Below are 21,716 nucleotides of genomic sequence, written 5' to 3' on the forward strand. Positions count from 1 at the left end.
GGACAATGTTTGTGAGACGAACATGAATGTTTATCAGTGTGTGGGTATTTATCTATTTGTTATAAGTATTTATGTATATTCATAAAATTATTCATCAGTTATCTTAGTACCCGCAACACAAGCTACGCTAACTTTGGGACTAGGTGGCGATGTGTGTATTGTCGTAGAATACTTTAAAAAAAAAAATTACATGCATTTTGAATACCTTTAGGTGCATCAAACCCATTTTTTATCACTGATAACTCTTACTGTCGGATACCGGAACAATTTATCACTTCATTTATGTATTTCAAGCAAGCATAAATAGTGAAAAACGTTTTACAAATTAACATTTTCCATTACGGTGAGCAAAAACATTTGTGTTCGAAATTGATTTCGAATTCAAGCATTTCAACTAAAAAATATTTGCCATTTTTTATTTCGTCGGCGAACAACGCGCCGCTCCGCATAAATGTCATATCGCTTACGTGATGCTGAATTTTATTTTTCGGTGACGAATATTTTACCGCCGGCGAATCAAAGTGAAACTCCGTGACCATTAACACTCAAAGGCAGAGAGTGCATTCACACTCAGCGAAACTGTGCAAAGATTATTGTAAATACCTTTTAAAATGCATTTATATATAAAAAAAGTTATGTATTTACGCACGTAAGAATGGCGGTTTACACCACCCGTGATATGGTAAGTCCAGAGACTTGCATGTAGCTTTTGACCAAGATATACATAAAGCAGGAAAATGCCATAAAATTTAAAAAATACTCCTCCTCCTAAAAATTTGGATAGGCAATACTTTCGCGCATGTATGAAGTGCACGCAACTGGGTAAGTGGAAAGCAGAAACTACAGAATAATAGTTTTGCAGGGTCTGTAAGGATAATGTCCTATAAAGTGCCGCCCCGTCTCTATTAACCTAAGGTGTAGGTGTTAAGAAGCCTCATGGCCCTGCAATTACACCGGTAACCACTCAGACCGGAACTCAGACTATGCCTGCTTAGAGGCAGAAATAATAATAATAATAATCTTTATTTCAGGCATCAAGACTCATATTTTTGAAATTTTACTTCTTTTGGCGCGTTTGGGAAAAATGATGAGAGTAAATTTTTACGATGCGCGCGCACACCGTCACAAAAAACCGACAACGTGAAGTTAGCAATAAGGTTTGACAGTGACACTTTCAATTGTCAAAGTCTGCGGGCTCATTTCGGTGATTTAATTGATTCAATTGTTCAAAAATCTCAAATTTTAATGTTGAGTGAAACTTGGTTTTCCGATAAAGAGATAACCAGATAATGCGTTATAACAAAACTTTAAATGTATTATTATTACCCTTTTTTTATTCTTAGGGTCAAAGGCGAAGGTGAAGGCGTTTTAGAATAAGGCGAAAGATAAAATTGTTGGAAAGATTGTTGTCTTGTTTCGCCAAAGAACTGTAACTTCCAACGCGTGTACATAAGTACACACACTTTTTTGTTATATTAGAAAGATATTATTTCTAATATATAACTAAAAGATAAAAAAATAAACACGTAATATTTGAATATGCGAATGACTGCCGCTCCAATCCTTTTGAAATAAGCACGACAAAAGCATTAAAATAAGTTTGAAACTAGACGATATGACATAAAATATTCGAGAGAATATTTAACACGTATCAGATTATTCAAAGATGTCATACACCTCAATAGGATCGCTATATATTCAGCTTTCCCTTAACATATGTCTGGTGTATAAATAAGTGCAAAGAGTATAATGCCAGCGTCAAATATATACAATATTATCAAAAAGGAAGGCAAAAGACACAAAAGAATAATGGTTTCAATTAATTAAAATCGTGTCGAATCATCAGCCTTGCCTAAAAGCCGCGCATAACATCCGTAATAAAGGGTATTTCACGAAAATATAGTGGTCAAAATTCGTTTAGTCATTACGCTATAATACGTTACTACCACAGAGTTAAGAACATACAGAATCCGTTTACACGAGTAATATTGAAGCATCAACGACCACTCCACTTTAGTAGTGTTTCTGGAAGGCGGTTAGTTACTTTTTATGTAGCAGTTGACAGTAATTATTTTACCTCTAATGTTCTAAACGTTTACCATAAAATGAGAAAAATGGGTAAAGTTTGTGAGCTAGCAACATTCCGCGTGTATGAAGTGTGACGTGCTCGGAGTGTCTTCTCTGTTTTTGAACTCAATGCATTAAATGAGGATTCTGTATGATTTTAATTCTGTGGTTACTGCAAGCCTTTTATATTAATATTTCGGTGAAGCGGTGTACGGTGTATGTGGTGACGAGGTGTACATTTTTTTTACTGTACTAGCTCTTGACTGCGACCTTGCCCGCTGTAGTATAGGATGCTAACAGGCTTACCTGTAAGGGGTATTGCAGTTAGCTATCATCATCAACATCATTTCAACCAATGGACGTCCACTGCTGGACATACGAGTAGGTCTTTTGTAGGGAATTCCACAATCCACGGTCCTGAGCCGCTTGTCTCCAGCGGCTCCCAGCGACTTGCCTGATGACATCTGTCCACCTCGTTGTGGGCCGACCTTCGCTGCGTTTACAGGTGCGGGGTCGCCATTCCAGCACCTTAAGACTTCTAAGCTAGCTAACTACTCCCTGGATCTGGCAGTTAGCTATATTAATAGTTATATAAACCCTAACCCCTAATCGGTTTCTACGCGGCATCGTATCGGAATGCCGAATCGCTTAGCGGCATGTCTTTGCCGGGAGGGTGGTAACTAGCCACGGCCGAAGCCTATCACCAGCAGTGGCGTGCATAGAGGGTATGCAGAGGGTATGCAGATGATATAAAATGAAGAAAGTCTCCGGTACGAGCTATGAAAGACTTAAGGATAATGCATTGTAAGAGTTATAAAAAGCCTTCCCTTAAGTATATATAACTCTGTACTGGAGATTTTCTTCATTTTATATCATCTGCGTACCCTGTGCATACCCTCTATGCACGCCACTGATCATCAGATAAGTGGGAATCCATCGCCTATTACTGGCAGTCACGCCGTTTAGACCGGAAAAGAACAACGCTGCTTAACGCTACCAACACGACAAACGCAGCGCACAGTATGTACTAGCTCTAACTTAGATTGAAGTAAAGTAAGTTAAGTTAAATTCTCTTAGTATATTAAGCAGTGTGCTTGTCATATAAGGGATAGCGTTCGCTGAGAAGTTCTAAAGTGAAAACGCGTAAAGGTAGGTAAGCAAAGTATAGGATGATTGGACAACCAACATATAAATGATTTCGGTTACTGGTTGAATGAAAAAAATTGAGAACCGGATGCGTACTGGCTTTCTCTACAATAGACCGAAGAGATTTTAAACTTACAACCACCACGCTGCTTTCATGCCGCTTAGCGGGCTTTTTACTACTATACAAGTGATAATAACAAGGCCCGATGGTGAAACGTGCTTTCTAAAGCATAATTTCTTAAGTAACTACTGCGTGGTGCTGATAATTTATTAACAGAATATATCAACAATTTTTCAACGTGCACTTTGAGGTACGCAATAGTACCTCCTTGGTTGCCATTGTTCGGATTAAAAGATCGTTCCATTTTTAAATACACGACAGATGGATGAAAATATCGTTCCATTTTTAAATTACACGACGACAGATATGATTTTACAATGTAATTTATTGGGTCGCTAAACAACGACAGATATGGGTGTGTTAAGTTAACCATTCTATCCTGTTCTTACCACAATATACCCATCGCTTTACTGGAGCAGGGGCGAATGGAAGCGAAATTGTATTTAGTTCAGTGAACAAAGTCCGGCCGTCAAGTGACCGACAACAGCGAAGTGGGGCAATGCAGATGTGAACGTTAATACATTTATCAATATTTCACTGTGACTATGCTCTCGATGCCGTTGGTTTAGTGGTTAACAGCTATGGATCACGAGCTCCTTCCTGGTTTTGATTCCTGGGTAGAGCCGAGATATTATGTAAGGTATTGAATTTTTCCAAAATTTTTCTTTTTTCTGGCGCAAAATTTAAGTAGGACGTCCCGGGTTCGATGAGCCAATTTGGAAATTTATAATTTCTTTATTTTCTCTGGTCTGGTCTGGTGGGAGGTTTTTGCCGAGGCTAGTCACCACCCGTTGTTGTAGAAACCAATAAGACGTATGACTTCCATTGTCCCTAACAGTTTAGCCCGCTTCCATCTTAGACTGCATAATCACTTACCATCAGGTGAGATTGCAGTCATGGACTAACGTAGTGTAGTGTAATAAAAAAAAAATTAAGAAACCCATCATATTTACCCCCAGGGCTCGGAAAGTAACTTTCAAATAAACTTGGTTCAGGTTAAAACCCACCAATCTGAATTTGTACAGGGTGGTGGGTCTATGGTTTTTATTAGCCTGCTTTAATTATTCTTTATGAGAGATGAGTCCTACACCTAAGAGTGATCGTTCGAATCCATCGTTTTTGAACGCTAAGTAATATTGATCAAATTCGGCAACTGAATGGGTGTACGACGACTACGGAATTTCCCAATGTAGTTTACCTATACTCCGTAAATCAAAGAACACTTAAAGATATCGAATATTTAATATTGTTTTAGTTCGACTCAGGAATTCAATTTATTAATGTATAACCTTTACTTTGTTGCTTTCGCAAAAGAAAACTGTGAACCGTTCAAAATTCAACTTATCAAATTTCAAGTATGCACTTATTTACAACTTAGTTGAAAACAGTGTTTCAGAATGCAACAAACTTCACAATCGACTCGATATTTTGCAAGCGTTGTGTGGCCCTCGAGAAACTATCGAGTGTACTAGAGAACAGTAAGCGTAGTATAAGATTTGCATGCTCGCAATCGTGGAGTCGTTTTCGAGTATCGAAAGCAAACGTCAAAGCAAAATGGACCTTTTCGTACGCGTTTTAGAGCTGCAAATTCTGTAATCCAATTTTTTATTTTGCTGAAATCACTGTTGAGTGGTGGACGATTTTGAGTTTTAAGACTAAAATATAAATTACATTTTACTTTAAAGATACAAAGTATCGTCGAAACCGAATTTCAATTAGAAATTTACAAATTTTAAAATAAACGGTAAATAATACTACTTGATTGGCACTTTATAACACTCACTTGACCTTGTCGAGCGTTTGCGTTCGCCTGGAGCATATTCACGCCTTTATTTGGTGGTCTATATATAGAACAATCTCGAAGCCATGGTATCTAAACTCCTTCGTTAGTTTTGTGAGGTGCATCTGCAACTTGGGTCACGGGTTGTTAGGTATTGGGTCGTTTGTCAATATTTCACATTATCAGCCTTGAGGTAGAAGATTGGCCATCACTCCCAGTAAACCACTGCATTACACACAAATGAATTGCGATAGTAATCGTTAAACATACGAGTATATAGTAGCCCTATAGGCTATATGATAATGTTATGCTCTAAAAATGTATCTCTCTTACTAAAATTATACAAGAGTATTGATCCTTCCTCACGTCCTAACTAAGCTACCAACTTGGTTTTTGGCGTCGAGTTATTAAAGAGAACGTAGCGTATAGGCTACTTTTTATCGGGATTTGTGAAAAACACAGATGAAGAACGAGCGCAATTACTGGTTATTATATATTTAATGCTAGTTTTAATGCCAACGCTTAAATTGCATTCATGAACTTAATGCCAACAATGTAACAAATTGCATCTAGCTGCATGATGAAATCTATAGTTTGTACACAATGCGTGGCGCTTGACAAACTTTCGAAACTACTGGAACACAGAATGCCAATTGATTCAAATTTCACTTCAGGCAATTGTGAAAGGCAAGTTTGTGCATTCGCCTAATGCATGCCATTGCTAGAACATGAAACTGCATGAGATGCCTTGAAAAACTTTCCAGTTTTATGCCTCTACCGAAGCGAGCATTTTTACGCCCTAATTGAATTGTATACCTTCATATTTATTTACTTGTTTTAATTCTTACATAACGAAATGTAATTGTGAAATGAAACCAACAATGTATAATGCAACAAGCTGCTCAAACGAATCTTTAATTTGTACAAAATGCGTAGCTCTTGACAAACTCTCGAGGGTACAGCACGGCTAGCATGGGCAGGAGACAATTGTATTCCCGCGGAAAGGATAAAAAATTATCTTCTCCCACAGCTTTATCAACTCTTAGAGCATTGGTGCGTAAGTGGAAATAATATCCACATAATCTACGGGGGTAAACCTCTCCTATTCCATGTTCCCGTGCTTCAGGGGATATAATTGGAGGATACAATTTTTGACTTTACTTCAGGCACTTGGGGAAGGCATGCATTCGCCTATGGTATGCCATTGCAAGAACATTGAAATTCATGTCATGCTTTGCGTATTAATACACCAACAACCATACGTCGTGAGTTATGTTTATTCATAATCCTTAAGTGTGCTTGAATCCAGCAAAACAAATTATAAAATTAAACTTGATGACAACAATGATTCAGAATGTTGAACAAAAAAATATTTGCTATTAAGCGATAAGGCCGCCTGTTGTATTTTTCTTCTTTCTATATGTTTCTGTTTTTATTATATATTGTTTATGTTAATGTTGTGTATGCTGTATACAAATAAAAAGTTTAATAGTAATATGAACATATTGTTTGGCTCCTCCATATCATGTCACTGCTACAACATAATAATTCACGTAACGCCTAGAGGAATCTTGTCTATATTAATATAAATAACTTTAACATAGCTTTAATTGTTATCGTCCTTTAAATACAACGAAACAAATTGTAAATAAAAGTGAATCAACAACAATGTTTCGCAGTGCAACAAGCTGCATAATCGACTTGATATTTTACAGACATTGTGAGACCCCTTTAAGAAACTATCGACTACTCTTGATGTTCTTCAGTGAGCAGAATGCCATTTGATTGGCACTTCACTACAGCTCCTTGGAAAAGTCGAACTCGTGTATTCAAAATTTCATAAAACGCCTTGAGATTTCTTTTCCGGATAAACCTTTACCTTATCTACCAATACAAAAAGGGGTAAACGGGTACCGCTGTTTTGAGTCATAAATATTTGTTCTTGTAATAAATACAATGCTTCAAAATGAAACAAGTTGCCAATATGAGACCTATGAGATCTAGTCATATTTTATGGTGCTTAATGTGTTGCTCTTCTAAACTATCCACTGTATTAGCGAACGGAACACCTAAAGATTGGCTTCATACGAGTATAAGGCATTTGGGAGAGTAAAGCTCGTGTGTCCGCCTAGTGCTGTAATATTCACTCAAACCTAGTTACATATTTGACGGCCGATTGGCGCAGTTTGCAGCGATCCTGCTTTCTGAGTCCAAGGCCGTGGGTTCGATTCCCACAACTGGAAAATGTTCGTGTGATGAGCATGAATATTTTTCAGTGTCTGGGTGTTTATATGTATATTCTGAGTATTTATGTATTTTATTTATAAAAATATTCAACAGTCATCTTAGTACCCATAACACAAGCTACGCTTACTTTGGGGCTAGATGGCGACGTGTGTATTGTCGTAATATATTTATTTATTATTTATTTATATTAACGTAACGATGAAGTCGATGCGTATTATTTTTGTTTTTTTTTCAGTCGTTTTTGTTTTTAAGCGGGATCTGCTACGTATCCAGGTTAAACAGTCCATGTCAATCTTAATTATGCAGGTATCTTTATGCGGAATTTCGCCGGTTCAGCTTTTAAATCGGATATTGGTAACAAAGGCTTTATTTTTACATTCCTCAAAAATGATACATACTTACTTTGGTCTTTTCTGGAATTAGAAGTATCCTAAGCCCGTTGCAAGGATTCAAGGATATGCCAAATTCTATTAGAATTGGTCCTGGTAATACTACTTAGCCAAACATTGGTAACAAAGAAGCAAAGCTCCAGAGCAACGTTTCCGGGGTCTTATATGAAACCTTTGAAAACTTTGTACTGTTTTGAGTTAAGCCAATCTAGGGATCGTCATTTGGATTCTGGAGACAGATAGAGGATACTTTTATCCCGAAAAATAAACAGATCCAAAAGGATTTATAAAAAATTAAATAAACGTTTTTTTTTTTTTTAATAAATAAATATACTACGATAATACACACATCATCGCCATCTAGCCCCAAAGTAAGCATAGCTTGTGTTATGGGCACTAAGATGACTGATAAATAATTATAATATGAATAATATACATAAATACTTATAATATATAGATAAACACCCAGACACTGAAATACATGCATGTTCATCACACAAACATTGTCCAGTTGTGGGAATCGAACCCACGGCCTTGGCTCAGAAAGCAGGGTCGCTACTCACTGCGCCAATCGGCCGTCAAAACCGTCAAGGATGTCAAAACGTTCACCTGAGCCTTGGGTGCCAGCTAGTATATGATAAGTAAATATGTCCGTTCCCACCAAAGTAACGCGTAGAAAAGCCGTGGCCATGACAAACTGGTGAATTACGCATCCACCTGAGATTCTGCTCAATGTCAATCTATGTGGAATCAGCTACGTAATATGGATTTTATGTTGTTGTTTATAATCCAACACAGCAAACTGTAACTATAAGTTTATTGACAACGTCAGAGTGCAACAAGCTGCACAATCGACCCGATGTTTTGTACACATTGTGTGGCTCTTGACAAAGTACTAGAGAGCAGAATGCCAATATTGATTGGCACTTCGCTACACTACACTTGAAATCGAACTGGTGTAGTCTATAGCATGATATACGAAACTTTGTTTGGAGATTTAAATTATATAAGGTCAAGTGGCTTAATTCTAATAGATAAAGCAGTATTATCTTATAAATCATCATCATCATCTTCATCAAATCAACCTATAGACGCCCACTGCTGGACATAGGTCTTTTGTTGGGCGTTCCAAATCAAACAAAAAAAAAATCAAAATCTGTGCATCCATTCGTAAGCTACCTTGCTACACACACACACAGATACGATGGGGTTTAAAAAGGGTCTCCTATAATATGAATGCCTGGTGGCACCATGATAATTATGTCTACGATTTACGACGAGAGAATAAGAAGAGTTAAGAGGTAGACATAATTATCTCATAGCGAACTTTGGTCCTAGTTGTGATCTTACAAAATATCTCTATCCAGTTTAAGAAGCCCAAACAGATCTGTGAGATGGTTAGTTCTCTTAGTTGAAGCATTAATTAAGTGAAGTTAAGCAGCAAAGTCAAGGACTCAAGGTTTATTATATTACAAGCGGACCCTCGCGACTTCGTCCGCGTATGATTCAATCGAGAAGCTAGAACTGATGCTAACATATAATATATACAATAATCATAGCTATAGCTATATAGCTAGCCACCTATGTACCTACTATTATTTAACGTGGTATACTGAGTTAGTAAATTGTCATTATTTTAGTTGATACAAACATACATTCATACATCTATCCAAACATCCATCCTCACAAACTTTTGCATTTATAATATTAGTAGGATGGTACGCATACATTCGATCGTTGTCCAATATGCATTGCGACTTGCTAATATCTATGAAGACTTATGTCCTTTATCTCCGACAATATTTATTAGATCTTCATTAAAATTAGACAAGACATGCTAGATAGTATACACTTTCATATAAAAAAAGAATTAACCACATCGGTTTAAATTTAACGGAGCTACGAAGGAAACTTATTGTTTATCAGGATAAAAAGTATTATATATGTTGACCCGAAATATCACCACTATACCAAATTTTATTTAAATCCGTTCAGTAGTTTTCACGTGATGCCCGGAGAGACAGATACAAATCTGTTATAATCTATTTAAATAAAATCTGTTTTGGACTCAGTATTGATTATTAAGCATCCCCCGGTCAAAATTTTCAAAATATATTAAATGTACGGAAATCTTCCAGTTATTATAAGTATAGATTTTGGTAGCGTAGTAAAGCTGGTTGTTATCTTTTATTTCTTTCATTAAGAGTCTTAATGGAATAGCAGAATTGACCGTTGCGACATTGTTCATTGCGAGTCGCCGGGCTATCAAAGATTTCGGTTATTACGAGATAGATAATATACGTAGATAATATGTTAGCATTAATAACTGGAACCGATGTCTCTTCGAGGCGCGGGGCATGCTACAAAAAAGCATGGAGACAGGAATGGCAATAATAATTTGTGTTCCGCAAAATCACAATCACAAAGTTTCAATTCGAAATTCCAACGTCGCGACAGCCCTGTCGATTGAACCACAACGTTCGAAAAGTTGCATTTAAACACCGACAACTATTCACGGGGCAATTTTAATTCAAAACGGACTCGAGCGGCCTCGACAACCCTACATTTACTTGGCTCTATAAAGGCATTACTTGTAGCTTCTAGCCATTAAGATATAAGACCTATTTTTGTGAAACTTATCTTTTTCCGTGTGATTTACTAATAGCGGATATCAAGGTTGGTGAGTTTGGATGGATTCCAAGATGTTAAATACTTTACTGATTAATGCTGAGCGCATATTACAGTTGAGTCGTGTAATTATTTCACACTGAATTGTAATTCGAAATAATCAAATAAACATGAAACCCGATAGATCCATCCATGGTTTTTGCTTCATCCCTGCGTTAGAATTTATAGATTTTTCAATACTACTTTAGAAGTTAGGGAAGAGATTCGTCACCATTAACTGCATGGCAAGCATCACTTAATACTTTGGCTTCAAAAGAATTTTACGCCATTTAACGCTATAAGGAAAACTTTGGTACAATAAACGAAAATTGGAAAGGCAAATTCTGTAAGGAAATTATTTATGACCTAATAAATCTTTTTGTCCCCGGGAAATAAATAACAATATAAGAAACGTCCACTGGAAGATGGAACGATTCACTTTATTTTTTAACAAATATTAAGTTTTGAAACATTACTTTATGATTCAACAAAAGGTTCGTTAGTAAACCCATACTTACTTTTATGAATTATAACTGTTTCGTTTGTACCTTGGTTGCTCAAGTTTGAGACGACTTGAATTGACTACAGATTGAGACCCTGGTTCATATGCAACATAACTGTTGATAGTCTAAACAACATTATAACATATCAGCCATACCATAGCCATCGTCTAAAGCTCATCTGTCACGATAAAAAAGTATAAATTTTAAGACTTAACTGTTAGGGCTTGACATTTTCTTTTTTAATAATTAGGTTCTATTTCGCCGGCCAATTTGTCCATTACTTATACTCTTCTTTGTATTGTTTGATTCTGACCAAAAATGTCTACGTCGACTTCGTCAGCAGGCAGATAATGCGAAAATACTCCACCTGACATCAATAGTTGCACGATGCAAAATATTCACATTCAATGAAACCCACGCTACAGAATTGATTTTATATAAATTTATTTTAACAGTCGTAGACAAAATTTGTCGTCGCATTCAATATATAGCTGTTATATAAATAGCTACATATCTATTATAGGGTGTCAAGCATTTAAAAATCGGACAAGTGCGAGTCTGATTCGCCCACCGACGGTTCCGTATAAATTTGTAGAACATATTATAAATAAATCAGGAATCGAGTAGATTGCGCAGTTAATAATAATAATTATAATAAATCTTAGCTTGGTTGTTGGATAAGAGTCGGATACAGAAGGCAGTAGTCCTTGAATCAGCGCGTATTGTGAGGAGGTTCCTCACTCTGGAGCCTTGACTGCCGGTTGCTCAGGCATTCAAAAGCCGAGAGTTTTTTTTTTTTTTTATAAATTTATAATATTGATGTTTTTATTATAATCAAGCATTGTTAAGAAATGAGGAGAGCCGTAGAAGAACTAGAGTTACCGACATAGCTCAGCGAGTTGCGAAGCTGAAGTGGCAATGGGCGGGGCACATAGCTCGGAGAACCGATGGACGTTGGGGTCTTAAGGTGCTGGAATGGCGACCCCGCACCGGTAAACGCAGCGTAGGTCGGCCCCAAACGAGGTGGACAGATGACATCAGGAGAGTAGCTGGGAGCCGTTGGAGGCAAGCGGCCCAGGACCGTGCATTGTGGAACTCCCTACAAAAGACCTATGTCCAGCAGTGGACGTCAATTGGTTGAGATGATAATGATGATGATTGTTAAGTATTAAATAAATAATAAATAGTCCCATAGATAATATTCGTTATAAAGAATAATAATAATAAAGATAAATTTAATTAACATCAAACCTAAAATTATTGTTCTCGCACCGGTGCACCATGACAATATTTTACAAACGGTTGTATAAGGTCCTCAATTAAAGTACAAAGGATGGTATTGTTACTGCGTCTACGCCTTTCCCAGAAGAAGGCCGTCCTTGTTCTACTACTACTAATGATCGAGTACGTAACTACGTACCTACATTGTACTATATTACAAATATGTAGTTCCAAATTTTTCCATGTACTTATAGTATAAGATGATATTTCTTGCCAAATTTTATAGTTCTGACCTAGAACCCTATAAATGGTGAACGAAAAGTACCCTATAAATGTTGATTCCCTTGAGCGATACGTTTTTTGCGGTATTTGCGGCTGTATTTCTTTTACTTTACCTTATGCTTAACTTTAACACAGCTTAATGGCACAGTAGACTTTTTTTTTTTTTTTAATCGATTATTTATTTATCGATTTAAGGGTATTAAAGTATAGTGCCCTGTAGTAGGCCGGTGATAGGTTAATATGATGATAATATACAAGATTTAGGAAAGTCTACCTTGTCTATTATGAAAATTAAGCTTAATTTGCTATACTCCGCGAACATCAGGAGAATCTGTATGGTATAATTTATAATTACTTCAATACTCCACACCAAACAGATACTCGGCAATGTACCCTCTACACACGTTTCGCTCCGAAACCGGAGCATCCTCAGGAAATGTTGACTTTACAATGAAAAATTGTTAAGTATAATAATTGTTTGTCTGTATTGATGAAGATTCTCGTCTGAATCGGAATCGCATGTTGATTTAACATTCATTATCGACTATAAATCGCTGAAAAAATAAAAGATACGAGGCTGATGATAGTCCGTCTGTTTTATTAGGTACCGATGAACCGATCTTAGACAACTTTTTTATTTATTTATTGTTTTTTAATATTGTTTCTCATGTGAATACGCTATTACTATAATTGCGGTTGTCAGCGAGTGTTTTCCTCGCTTCCGGCAAACACAACTGATCGGTAAAAAACTGTCTTTTCGCGATCGCGGATATGTGACTGATGCAAAAAATTGATAAAAACAATCCTTGGTGCGGATTATATATCATGCTAAAATTTCAGCTCGATCGGTGCAGAACTTTTTGAGTGTTTGAAGCGTACACAAACCAACATAACATTTTTATTTATATAGATTTTTATTTGGTAACTATAATCCATCTACATATTAACCCATTTACATAACGGAATAATCAAAACTAAACTAAATCAAAAAAACTTACATGAAATATTAATATGCAATATACAAAAAGTTACAAATTAGAATATCTGCGTCCCGGCAGCACTACGTGGAGTTTAATTCTGCAGATCAATTTAATTCCTTCATACGCCGAGAAAATATCTTAATTTCACAAGAAAACCAAAATTCCACGTACACGTAGACGCGGGATGAAAGGAGCAGAAATACTCGGGCATAAATATCACAAAAGGCATTAGCAATCTATTAAGAAAAAGCTTTTTTTTCCTTAGCAATCTGTTACGCTCCCCAGTTTCCCTCACCGCGGGAAGTAAATAATCGCAAATTAAGCTTCATTTATAACAAAACAACAGTTTCTCGGAATACGAGGGAGGATTTAGTACAGATTAGGACCTACCCTACCTTTTAACTTCGCTCAGGATTTTTTCTGATGAGATTCAATTTTCTGAAAGAAAATATTATGTCTGCTTTTCACCTGCCAAGCTTAGCAAGCAAAAGTATGCAAGATATAGCTATAAACACTTTGTCACGTATCTATCATTTTTGATAGTAAAAATGTGACTGAGCGAAGCGGAGAGCGCTATGGTTTTAAGTTGTAGTTACTGGGTTCGATTGTCGGCAGTGACAATTGGGAATTAATTATTTCCGGATTTCTCTGGTCTGGTCTGGACGGCATCAATACTTACCACCAGGTGAGATTGCTAGTTAAGGGCTATCTTGTAGAAGAACAGAAAATAAAAAATAAACGGATGTGTACATGCGTTAGAGCACGCGTTAGAAGTTATACTTCTTTGGCGTAACAAGATAAAAATCTTTTAAAATTTTTTATCTTTAGCCTTATTCTACTTTTGTAAAACTACACTAATAATAGAAAAAAGGTTTAAATTATCTAGTTAAATGAAGTTTATTCAAATATCACAAAAAAATATATTTCTACATAATTAAAGAAGTGGACATAATAATCATAATTAAATTTGTATTACTAATGTCTCATTATAGGACTACCAAGGATCACCGGAATGAGCCCGCATAATTTGAGAATTGAAAGTGTACACTATTAAACCTTATAGCTAACTTCAGGACGTCGGTTTTTTGTGGCGGTGTGCGCGCGCAACGTAAAAATTAGCTCTCACAATTTTTCCCTAACGCGCCAAAAGAAGTATAACTTCCAAAATATTTCTACCTAATTAAAGAAATGGATATAATAAACATGATTATATTGGGAATATTAATAGACTCATTATCGGACAACCAATTCCACTCAACATTAAAATTTGAGATTTTAGTACAATTGAATCAATTAAATCACTGGAATGAGCCCGCAGACTTAAGAAAGAACTTCAAAAAGTTCGGTAATATCGCTATCGTTGTGATTGGATGTAGATATTTCGATTCGTTTATTAAGATATTATTAGTTAAACGAAAGTTTTGTTTTTGTTATAATTTTATAAAGAAAGTCCACTAACTACAGTTTGTGCCTAATCCTAAAGTGGCCTTTCTCCTAATCGATCTCTACTTAACGATTACACCTTTTTTTTTTTATTTATTTCTTTGTGTTTTCCATTTTTCTTTTGTTATACCAGCTGTTTTCCGCAGCTTCGTTTTGGTTTTTCATGAATCCTGCGGGAACCGTACATTTTTCCGGGATAAAAAACAGCGTTTGTGTTAATAAAGGGTAGGTATAATCTATCTCCATTTCAAAATTCAGTCAAATTGGTTCAGTAGTTTTTGCGTGAAAGAATAACAAAAATCCATCCATCCATCAATCCATCCTTACAAGCTATTATATTAATAGGATTGTCTTGTCTAGTGCAAAAACTAGAATAAAAAGATAGCTTATTATGTTGTGTATCGTATATTAATAATCCGTATGTGCAAGGAAGTATTCTAAATACTAACGGATAAGCAAAAAATAAATCCAACATTTCCAAAGTTCGGTTGCGAAATAAATTCGAAGACGCAAACGATAGCATTGATTGTTATTTGTTCTGTTTCTTTAACAACTCAAGCTACGTTTAGCTCAAACAAATTTTAAGTGCCCCTCATCAGCATTTTCTCTGTTTAACCGAGGAACAATGCCATTACTTCGATTGCCACGATCGTCAATTTGCTCACCCCATAATAGTATCGATTTTACAGAATTGAACGTATACATTTGACAAGACGTACAGAAATACTACAAAGGTTGTATAGAATACAAAATTATTTCTGCACGTAGGCCAATCACAGGTACTTAGGAAGCGTTCATACATATTTGTTTACATTATTGTTAGGTTAGTAACTACTTGGGATTTTGGTAAATACTTTCTCTAACTTAAACCTAAAGCTAGGAGAGGTCCAAACATGCCCTGGTCTAAGAAGAGTCCACAACAAACTCAGCCTGGTCACTTTTTTGTTATCATAATCTCAAGTCTCTCAGTCAATTAATATTTAGCTATGAAGTTAGAGCAATACACACCCAAGGTTTGACCGACAAAGACGTGCCGCTAAGCGATTTACTGTTACGGTGCAATGTCGCGTAGACTACCATACTCCCTAACAGTTTAGCCCGCTACCATCTTTGACTGCATTTAGCATTAGATGAGATTGCAGTCAAGGGCTAACTTGTAGTGGAATAATTCTATACCCAAGATATTTCTATAAACTTACGTTTTATATAAACTGTACCTATTACCAAATCAAGTATGATACTTAACCAAAGCGTACTGTGACTTGTAAGTCTTTTTGGATAAATAAATAAATAAATAAATATAGTAAATATACTACGACAATACACACATAGCCATCTAGTCGTAAAGTAAGCGTAGCTTGTGGTATGGGTACAAAGATAACTGATGAATAATTTTATGAATAATTTACTTAAATACCTATAATATACAGATAAACAACCAGATACTGAAAAATGTTGATTTTCATCACACAAACATTTTCCAGTTGTAGGAATCGAACCCACGGCTTTTGACTCAGTAAGCAGGATCACTGCCCACTGCGCCAGTCGGCCGTCAAATATTGCATTAAATAGACCTAGGCCCCGGCGGAGGAAATTAGGAAATTTATAAATTCTTAATTTTTCTGGTCTGGTCTGGTGGGAGGCTTCCGCCGTGGCTAGTTAACACCCTATCGATAATGACGTGCCGCTAAGCGATTAATTGCTCTAGTATGGTGTCGCGTAGAAACCGATTAGGGTTATGCATTTAATATAACAGCCATACCCGTAACAGATTAGCCCGTACCCTTGTCAGCAGGTGAGACTGCGTTCGAGGACTAATGTAGATGAATAAAAAAAAACATAGCTGATGGGCTTAGTCAGCAGACACAGGGATAATTTTTGATCCGATTTTCAAACGCAATGAGCTCTGAGAAATTAACAATCTACTAATAGCAGAATAGATTTTATTTGTTTAACCGCGCTAATCTCTGGAACTAGCGATCATATCTAAAACATGTTTATTGTGTCTATAGTTCCATTTTCGACGAAAGTTATAAACTATTTAACACCCCCCTACGATGCTTAGAAGTTGAAAAACGAGCAGGTGATGCGATGCGGTCAATCGTACAAGTTTGTTAGAAGATATAAGCGGGAACCGTTAGTAATACTATGAAGTACTGACGTGATAAGATCCAGCTCGTTACTCGTTCCCGAGTGAAATGTGTTTTGAGAGGCACGGCACGTACGTTCTCATTCGTTCATACTCATGCCCTTTCCTAAACGTAGATCAAGAAAATTGCAAACATTTTCTGATGTTTACTGAACACCCCTATTCTATTCCCATACGATATATAACAAGAAAAGACGGAAAGATCTCGAATTTCAGCATTCGTTGAATGGCCAAATAGTTTATTGGGAATATGAAATATTTAAAAACAATTTGTAGCAGGTAGGTACAATATTTTATCGAACGATCTTTCATTTAAAAAAAATCATTTCTGTAAATTGAATAAATAGATAATTATTCAATTACATTACATTCACAGCTGCACCTTAACCTTTTTTTTTTAATTCCACTACATGTTAGCCCTTGACTGCAATCTCACCTGTTGGCAAGTGATGATGCAGTCTAAGATGGTAGCGGGCTAACCTGATAGGGAGTATGGTAGTCATACCCATAATAAGCAGCAATATATTTATAATAATATAGTCTTTGTGAGACAAAATATTACTCTTTATAAACAAAAAGCTGAAATAAACATGATTCCTAAGGATATTCTTGACCTAACAATGCATACATTTAATAAATGTGTAAAAACGCATCTAGTACAGCGAGGTTACTATACATTTGATGAATTCCTCAATGACAAGGTAGATTGGAAGCAGCCAGCCTCGCTCTCATCTCCCGCAAGATAGCAAAATGATTGTAAATGTTGATGTTGGAAAAGAGCAACTACTGAGTTTCTTGCCGGCTCTTCTCGGTAGAACCTGCTTTCCGAACCGTTGGTAGAGTCACTACAAACAACATACTTGACGTTTCAAAAGTGCTTATAAAGTAGGCCTACTTGAAATAAATGAATTTGAATTTAAATTTTAATAGGTTTCTACGTGATATCGCACCGGAACACTGAATCGCTTAGCGGCACGTCATTATCGATAGGGTGTTAACTAGCCACGGCGGAAACCTCCCACCAGACCAGACCAGAAAAATTAAGAATTTATAAATTTCCTATTTTCCTCCGGTCTTTGGCGTTAGGGTAGTAACTAGCCACAGCTGAAGCCCCCACCAGACCAGATTCAAGGTAGAAATTATAAATTCCCAAATTGCCCCTGGCGGGAATCAAACCAAAGACCTCCTACCTAAATTCACAGCGAATACTACACTACAAACTACACTTACGAAAGCTCTTTTAATAAACAGACTCTGAGTTAGGAAACTGGCTGTATACTGCTATTTGGCGTTACAAATAAGTAGGTTTTTATCGTGCCTCGGAAAGCAAAGTACAGATAGAAATATTTCCTGGGGGAGTTTTGGAGGTAATAACATTTGGAGGTATTATTTGACGGCCGGTTTGCGCAGTGGGCAGCGACCCTGCTTTCTGCGTCCAAGGCCGTGGGTTCGATTCCCACAACTGGAAAAAAAGGTTTGTGTGATGAACATGAATGTTTTTCAGTTTCTCGGTGTCTATCTTTATATTACAAGTATTTATGTCTATTATATTCATAAAAAAATATTCATCAGCTATCTTAATACCCATAACACAAGCTACGCTTACTTTGGGGCCAGATGGCGATGTGTATTACTTAATTTTCAAAGCTAATGGACGGTCTGAGCTACATCAAAATACATCTCTATGGTAGTGAAAGTCTGTACCCAGAATCAGCAGAAAACTAAACTCAGCCATTTCCGACCATCATCATATAAACAGGAACTTGCTTAAGAATAAAGCTAATTGAACAGAGGGAAAACTAATGAAACTCTTGCCTAAAAATAATACTAAATAATGCAATTATAATAGGAAGAATTGAGTTCGTCAACATTTTCTACATGCAGGTGTATTAAAATGTAGACTTTTGAATTCTGAGCAACAAGTCGGCCACATTATCTGATAAGAATGTCGGGGGAAGTCAGCCAGAATGTATATTTGCATAAGCAAATGCACCACCCCGTGGTTAACGATGTTCCGTTAAGTTTCACTTGTCTAGAAGTATTAGAGCATTCTTTATTTGAAACTGGCTATTGTTTGATGGCACTATAAACTTACACTTTGAGTAGTAGTGGAGTTTTTAGTGGCAGAGCTCGTCCGGGGAAGTTCTACCGCGATGCTTTTTTAGCCGCCAAGCAGCATTGCTGAGTTCCGGTCCGAAGGGCGTGGTTGTAAATATCTATCTATCTATATATCTATATATATAAAAGAGAAAGTGTGTGGGTATGTTCCGTATAGGCTCCGAAACGGCTGGACAAATTTCAATGAAACTTTCATGGAATCTCCGGATTGACCTGGCGAGTAATCCTGTAAAGTTTGGTGACGATCGGAGCACTCCTGTTTTTGAACTGTCAAATACAGCTTTTATTTACTATGATGATATTCTATTGTTGGGTGTACATTGGTGTAGATAATGATCTTCACCCGCTCGAGAATAGAATAGAAGAGAATGAATACGGAGAGAAATAAATGATTTAATATATTATGAGACTTAAATTAAAAATTTAATGATGTAAGTTTATTGTTTAAATAAAATAAAGCAAAATCTAGCCCGGCGAAGCGGGCTGGGTACGCTAGTATATTATAAAATAGAAAATATATATTCCGGATAAATGACTGACACACGAGTTCCTTACATATACATATACCTCAACAAAGTTTAAAGGTGATAGTTACCATCAGGTTCCATCTGCTTGATCCGTCAATAAATAATTATTATTTGCTTTGTATATACAAGTGAAATAATAGTAGCCCGTGAGTAGGAGGTGGTGAGTTCAAATAACGCACTTTTAACTTTTCTAAGTTATGTGCGTTTTTAGTAAATAAAATATCACTTGCTTCAACGGTGAAGGAAAACTGAGAGTTCTCCACAGTGTTCTCAAATGTGTTCGAAGTGCACGAATACTACTGAGAGAGAAACTGTTTGTTTTTTACATATTCTCAAACAAAATTGAGATTGTAACAAAATTTGACAAGGAGATTAAATATGGGTATATGGCTTTGACGGCCGAGTGGCGCAGTGGGCAGCGACCTTGCTTTCTGAGTCCAAATCCATGGGTTCGATTCCCACAAGTGGAAAAATGTTTGTGTGATGAACTTGAATGTTTTTCAGTGTCTGGGTGTATATTATGTTTATTTATGTATATTAATCATAAAAATATTCAACAGTCATCTTAGTACCCATAACACAAGCTACGCTTACTTTGGGGCTAGATGGCGATGTGTGCATTGTCGTAGTATATTGATTTATTTATTTATTTGTGTATTTTATATATAATCTCCTAGTCAAGTTTCATGTTGAAGGACAGTAGCTGTATAAGGAACTTTTAAAATTCCATCCCTAACGAGGTTAAGCAGAGAAGGTAAAAAAGTTTGTTCGTTAGAACACTTTAGAAGTATAATAAAGAAAAAAAAAACCAAAGGTAAAGGTAGGTACACCTCGAGGGTGCTTAGGAAATATTCTCTCAAAACTTGAAATTTCTAATTTCATTCATTTGGACTGCTGTTTATCCCTCAGTCAATCACAACAAAACCATATATATAGAGTCTTAAGAGGCTAGCAATACTTTTATTCAATTCACTCAAGAGTTAACTTATGTAAGAGAAAATTTATTAAGTATCAAAATAGATAATAGATAACTTCTTAAACGTAAGTACGAATTTACCGAAATTCTTAACAACACCAGCCAGAGCTGATTAAATATTGCAGTTTTAAAATCAGAGAAATGATAAAAATCTAACTTGAAATCTATCCGGAGCAACAAGTCCGTCAGTTTATCTGATAAGCCATTTGCGCTATCGAGGGAATATTATCCCGAACAAATATTGTGACGGGTGATAGTGATAAACTATTATGACGTAATAAAAAGACAATGGAACAAATGAATCACAGCAGAGCCGTGATTCTATCATATCTGCTATCACAAAATTTGTGTTAGGTTATTTATTTATTACAGCAATCACTTTCACATTTGTTTTATAAATAAAAATTATCAAAAAGGGTTATCGAGTCTACCGTTGATCCTAGAGCGGGCATTTACCTTGGCCAAAGAATTAGTTTGGCCATCCAAAGGTGCAATGCTGCCAGCATCTTAAGAACTGTGCGTCGCTACGGTGGTTTCGAAGACGTTTTAGATTTTATTTAGTTTTACATAGTTTATTTTAGGTTTTTTATTTGTTTTTTTGTTTCTTTGTTCGTGAATCAGATATACGACACACTGTTGGTTTCCCGCGACAGCGTCCGCGTAAAACGGAAAGTAATGTTTTCTGGTATTAGCACATTTTCTGTATTCTTTTGTTTTGCCTATTCTCATTCCCTCTCCATTTCACTAACTGCCTGGTGACATTGGTAGAGATATTTTTTTTATAGAGATAAGTGTTTTCTAGTCCACATCTTTTCGGTTTATGATGATATCATTTTTTTGGTATAAATGTAATAAATAAGTTTATTACATTTTACAATTAAATATCGCGACTCAACGCGTTGCATAATCAAAGTCAAAGTCAAAGTCAAAAATATCTTTATTCAAGTAGGCCATAGGTGGCACTTTTGATGCGTACATAAGAATTACACGGTAGTGAGATGATGGCGATAACCACATTCGTAAACTTAAAACTAAAGCTACGAGGGTTCCAAACGCGTCCCGGTCTAAGAAGAAGCCCACAAAAAACTTAGCCGGGTGTT

General features: G+C 36.2%; 1 protein-coding gene across 1 annotated transcript in view; it reads right to left on the reverse strand.

Moving 5' to 3' along the window:
• LOC120633525 (sodium channel protein 60E) overlaps nt 1-21,716 on the reverse strand; it is a 190,440-nt gene that overhangs the window by 157,108 nt on the left and 11,616 nt on the right. The window lies entirely within an intron of this gene.

The sequence above is a fragment of the Pararge aegeria genome, chromosome 21 (assembly GCF_905163445.1).
Source record: "Pararge aegeria chromosome 21, ilParAegt1.1, whole genome shotgun sequence".
Lineage (NCBI taxonomy): Eukaryota > Metazoa > Arthropoda > Insecta > Lepidoptera > Nymphalidae > Pararge > Pararge aegeria.